Source organism: Adiantum capillus-veneris, chromosome 11 (assembly GCF_014529385.1).
Source record: "Adiantum capillus-veneris isolate H3 chromosome 11, ASM1452938v2, whole genome shotgun sequence".
NCBI lineage: Eukaryota > Viridiplantae > Streptophyta > Polypodiopsida > Polypodiales > Pteridaceae > Adiantum > Adiantum capillus-veneris.
Window position 1 is genome coordinate 87,628,058 of NC_140941.1, and position 6,000 is coordinate 87,634,057.

Here is a 6,000-nt window from a genome sequence, read left to right on the forward strand (position 1 = left end):
CAAATGCTGATTTTGTCTCTCCAAAAGACATATCAAAGGAAATGGTGGTCAAGCAGAAGGTAGAACACACAGATGAACTCACAAGTGTGAACAATGAAGAAGAAGACGACAAGGATTCCAGGCCAAAGATTGCTCAAGTCACTCAAGAGAACACAGGAAATCTAGTACCAAAGAAGATCAACTTTTTGCTAAGTGCACAAGACGGAGTCAAGATGAATTTTATGGAAGAAATTGATACAAATTCCACGACTAATGTAATGTCATATGGCATGTGGTTACTTCTAGGTAAGCCAAAGCTTCATGATATTCAGATAAAGGTAAATCTCTCACCTGAAGTGGATATTATAAGTATGGGGATTGCAGAAGCTACTCTCCAACTACGCTCGCAGAATGTCAAAGAAAAATTCTTGGTGGTAGATTCTCGACAAATGGGAACACACTTGATTTTTTCCAAGCCATGGGCACATGTCTTTGAAGACGAGCCTGAATCTTCAACAATTGTCATCACGACAAGCTATCAAGTGGCAACAGAGGTCAAGCCTACAACAGTTCAAAGATTCTTGGCTATTGAAAAAGGCAAAGCTAAAGTAAGCCCACAGTCTCTAGCCCAGCCAATGCAAGTGCAAGACAAAGCCTCTACATCAAAAGCCAAACCATCAACAAAACAATGGAAACCCAAGCAAAAAGTCTATTAACCAAAGTTTCCATCACCCGAACGTCTCCAAAGGAAGTCAAAATAGGTCAACCAAGTGCTAGTATCCAAGGCACAAATTAAAGTTAATGATCCAATTTGGATACAATCACAGGAACAACCTCAAAAAGCAAAGGTAACAGGATGGATCACATCAAGCGAGTCAATTATTCCACAAGGCTACAAGAAAGGAAATTTGGATGTTTGGGTCAACAAGCCCAAGATAACAGCCTGGCGATATCCATCCCATGCCAACCACTCAGTCAGGAATCAACAAAGCCGTCAACGTAAATCACATAACTCAACCAAGAGAAAGAATAGGTACAAAAAGAAAAAGAGAAGGTCTTCCACTGGACAAACCATACGACAAGTCTGGGTAATGAAATCAGAATTCTACCAGACTACCCAAAAAAGTCAAGTGAAGATAACCTCCAAGCAAGTCCAAAGATTTATTCCAGTCGAGTTACTTGAAGCACAAGGATTCTATGAGGGTAACTTTCAAATCTGGTTACCTAAGGTAGTAGCTTATCAAGGAATCACCCAGGAAAAGCAAGAAATATCAAGAAATGAAGAGTAGCCACCCGCTACACCCAAGAGTACTACAACCTATAGATGGATCCCTCGTCAATTACTACAAGAGCAAGGATTTTACAAAAGTAACAGTCATATTTGGAAATTAAAGACAAGGTACCATCAAGTCAAAGAAGAAACAAGGCAAGTGGCAAAGGAGATCACACTAGGTCCAAGAACAATGTGGGTTCCAAAATCCGCGATTGAGGCTCAACAACAAGAAAGATACAAAACTCCTTTACATCCTCTTAACAACAAAAAGAAAGCACCGGTAAATGCGGAGGTCACAGTTTTGAAGAACACTATCTGGAAGAAGAAGACTTCATCAACCATTGCTTCAATATCAATAACTGTCTCATCAAGCGACCACAATTTTTTATCAAGGAATGAAGAGCAGATATATGCCAATGTATTGGACAACATGGCATCTCAAACAGAAACTAATGAGAAAGGCCTAAACATCAAAAGCATATGGAATTGGATTTCAGGCCGTGATCAGGTAAGTCCAAGTCGCCATTAAACTTACATGGCATAAGAGTCTAGAGTCGGGGAGCTAAGCCACTAAATGAGCAAAGTGTCAGACCCACGCTTCAAGTTAATATTTTTCTCTGGTCTATGAGTCTAGCTAATAGGTATAAGCTCAAGCTGGAGAGTTGAGCATACATAAAGTCATGTCGCTCATGCTAGAAGAGGTGAGCATAAGAGTCAAAGTCCATATAATATATAAGGTGGAGAAGGCGGAGTAGTCCAAAACAAAAACACTCATGCACTTGACACAGGGAGGAAGAGTGGAGAAACCTCGACAACGAAAACCCTTCTTGTGAGTAGTGAAAGCTTTTGAAGCACTCAGGCTATATGTTTTGCTCGCTACACTAACTCCATGAAGAACCCATCAATACTCTTCTCTCACACCACATCTTGTTTAACATGCATAACTCTGTGCAAGCATATAGACCCCCCATCATTGGACATATGCATTAGGAACTCTTTTTTATTCCACCCATGCACTTACACAAACAAATGACGATGACCAAGCGGAAACAGGTTTTATGAGCCTTTGCTCAACAACAATGACTTTGACTTCAAGCTACTAACACTTATCCATGTATATCAAGCCCATACTAGTAGCCATATAGCCATATGTACTTTAACTCAGCATAACTAACTCTATAACATCAGAACCTAAGTACGTATAGCCTCGCATTTAATTATGACTAAAGACATTTTTTCCCACTGGGTTTTTCCCTTTAGTCTTATCCAGGTATCCAAGACCTTCATTTTGTATATACGCTACATTTTACTTTTACTCTTTTATTTTTATAACAACAAAAACAAGAAGAACCACGATATCCCCACACTACTAATTGCAAATCTACTGACAAGTCAAAAGGGAGAGGCCAAAAAACAGTTTGACAAAGCTTCAAGTCAACTTACAGGTACGACTTCCACATAACAACCACAGGAAAAGAAAAATAGAGGTACAATGACAACGACCTGTTGCACCAACAAGTCGATACAACCTCATGCAATTCAAGATACAACAACCAATCGGAGGGGGAGAGTTCCATGCTTCAGATACACTACATGTACAACTTCAAGGCAGCTTTAACATCACGCAAAGCAACCAACTGCAGAAGAGGCTGCCACAACAACTTCAACCAACACCAAGACATCAAGAACTCATCAAGGCCAGCAAAGACATAGGGTCTTGTCGGGGACGACAAGAATTCGGAGGGGGAGAGTGTTGAAAGGACGCCCTTTCAACAACGTTTCCATAAAGATTCCATTAAGATTCCTCAAAGATTCTGTAAAGATTCCACATGAAGATGGTGATAAAGTAATGAAGATGAAGATGGATGCTGCAACATGAAGATACAAGTTCATTGACGTCATCGAATATCCCGTTATTATTATTTTGAGCCATTACGGCCACTTTTGTAATGTTTACGGGAACCTCACATTTTAAGTTGGCACTTGTATTTTGGCCACAGATGCTTGTATAAAGAGTAAAGCCAACTCAATTTCTTGTAATTAAGCTCTGTAGAAGCCTAGGGACAATTCAGGTCATTTGGCCGGACATTAGGTTTGAAGGCTTGGTATATAAGCTAAAACCTAAGGCTTTGTAAAAAACACATTACGTTATCTCAATTAATATACAGTCGTGGGTTCTGCAGCACACAGTAGTGAGCTTCACGCACACACACCGTCGAGCACACTAATCACATTGTAGATATGAGAGTAGGAGCGTGTTAGCATCGAGGAGCTCTCCGCGTCGACGCAACCAATGCAAGCCGAGGACCACATCGCGAGCCCGCCTGCTACGAGCTATATTTGGTCGTAAGTACCTCAAACGACATCCGTTATGAATGATCGAGTAGTCGTTAAAATCAGGGCGAGAAGCTCTTCGTGTTGATGTCTTTATAGATCAGTTCCGGACACTTTGGAAATTGATGTTTTGAGTCTATCGCGACAGCGATTAGAGATCTTACAGTTATGGTTTTCAAGGTTTAGGTCTTTGGCCATATAGGATATGTCCTTGTGAGTCTTGCCCTCCGATTTCAAGTCATTCTGATATGATTTGAAACTGTTTCGAGCTTGTAGTGTTTCGTAGGATGCGTTGTCTGTTTCTTTGCTTTATGGTAGTGTTGTGGTAGGATTAGTGACTGTAGAGTGTTGTTCGTGTCTAGCTCAGGGTTCACAACCCAGAGATTGCCTCCATGCCCTAGTCGGGTCAGCTACGTCCTCGGATTGACAGTTTGTTGGTCTGTGTTCTTGCTGTGCTCCATTGTCCGTCGCGGTGTACCCGCTAACACACTTTCATGCAGGTGTTAAAGTCAACAACAAGGAAAACAATAGATCATGCTCATACGTGCTTACAACACTCGAGCACCAAAAAGAAAGGAAAAGTAACATATCTGGGCACTCTAGAAGTTCTAAGTTGGATTGCATACCATGTTATTGGGATGGCAGATAGCTTACCGCCAGCCCCAAATCAGAATTCGTGGATAGCCTAACCTCAACCCTCTCCACAAACCACTAGATTAAAGAAGAAAAGAATATATAAATCAGAGGAAGAATCAACAGAAAGCTCGCATAAAGCCCACAACAGTGAAAGCTATGACAATGAAGAAAAGAGGGCAAGGAGAGAAGAAATGAAGAAGAGATCAGTGACAGCCCATCACAAGAAGAACCTCAACAAAAAAAAAACAAGGTTCGAAAGAGAAAAAGAATCCTATGAAAGAAGTCGTCAAGCTACAGGAGAGAACCCAGAGTCATGGGGCCCGAGGGAGATCAAGGGTCCTAGGACCAAGAACCCCAAGAAGAAGATCCAAGAAGATCCAAAGGATCTGCTTGAGCGAATGTATGCAGAAGTTGAAGCCTTGAAGGTACAAGAAGTTGTAGAAGCGCAAAGGAAAGCAAGACAAGAGTTGGCTACGCAACAAAGGCAAGCAAAAGCTTTACAACAAAGTGAACCACAACATGAACAAGGAGAGATGTCTCCAAGGCCACCTTCACTCGCTATTGCACATAAATACCAACCAATGCCTAGTCCAAGCCCTTCACCAATTGCCAAATCCAATGAAGGCAAGGAAGCAAAATGAAAAGAGAAACAAGAGGAGGAAGCCAATTATGAACAGCCGAAGGAAAGAGAAAAAGATGAAACTGGATCTTCTACAAAGCCACAAGCAGAATCCACCGAACCGTCTAAAGAGCCACAAGCTGAATCTGCTGGAACTTCTAAGCAGCCTCAGGTAGAATCTAAAGAATGGGAAACAACGGATGAAGTAATCATCCAGGTTAATGAGTAATGCAAAGGAGATGCAGATCATGATAGAGAAGATGCGAACATCAACTCTTAGCCACAATGCCAAAGCTCGAGAGTTGGAACAAGTAATTGATGCTCTCCAAGGTGAGCTTGAAGACACGATGAACATCATCAAGAATCTTCAATGATAGATCAAAAAATTAAAAAATGAAGCAGAGAAACACAAAATCGTCAAGGAAAGGAAACAAAAGGAGATGGAAGATTTAGGATAGCTTCTCACAAAGCTTTCAAATGCATGCAAAAGCAAGGTCCAACAACAACTGAATGAAGTACCCAATTAACTTTTGAGCACTACTCAATCAGTACAAAAGCTCCAAGTGCAATTAAATGTAGAAAATGCCTCTTTGCAATACTCAAATCAGAGAATCAATGACCAAGAAAATCAGAGAAAACCCAATCGTAGCTTCACTCAAGGGGACATATGAAGTCTACAAGACTTTGGAAAAGAGAAACAAGGACCTGGAACTTGAGTTGAATCTGGAACAGGCAGAAAGACGAGACCTTATCCTAATGTGGGTACAAAGAGAAGAGCAGTTAATCAAGGAGATAGAGGATCTAAGGAGACCAACCAGCTGTTGAGAGAAGGGCATGTGGAAGCTCAAGAGGAGGCAGGAGCTCTTAACAACCAAATATAAACATACTATTAGGCTCCTTTGTAGATATGGAAACACAAACAACAAAAGGCCAGACAGGAGATTCTGAATTCCAAGTACCAATCATTGAAGAGGAATAAGTGCCGATTGTGTAGCTTTCTAAAGCTAAAGAAGATGAACTTAAAGAACAGATTGTCCATGAAGTGGATGTTGAATGGAAAGCGGCAATGGATTGGGAGTTGAGAGTTCTTCACTCAATCAATGTAACACAGCTCACTCCCAACCAAATTAATTCTCAATGGCATCAACAATTGATGCCC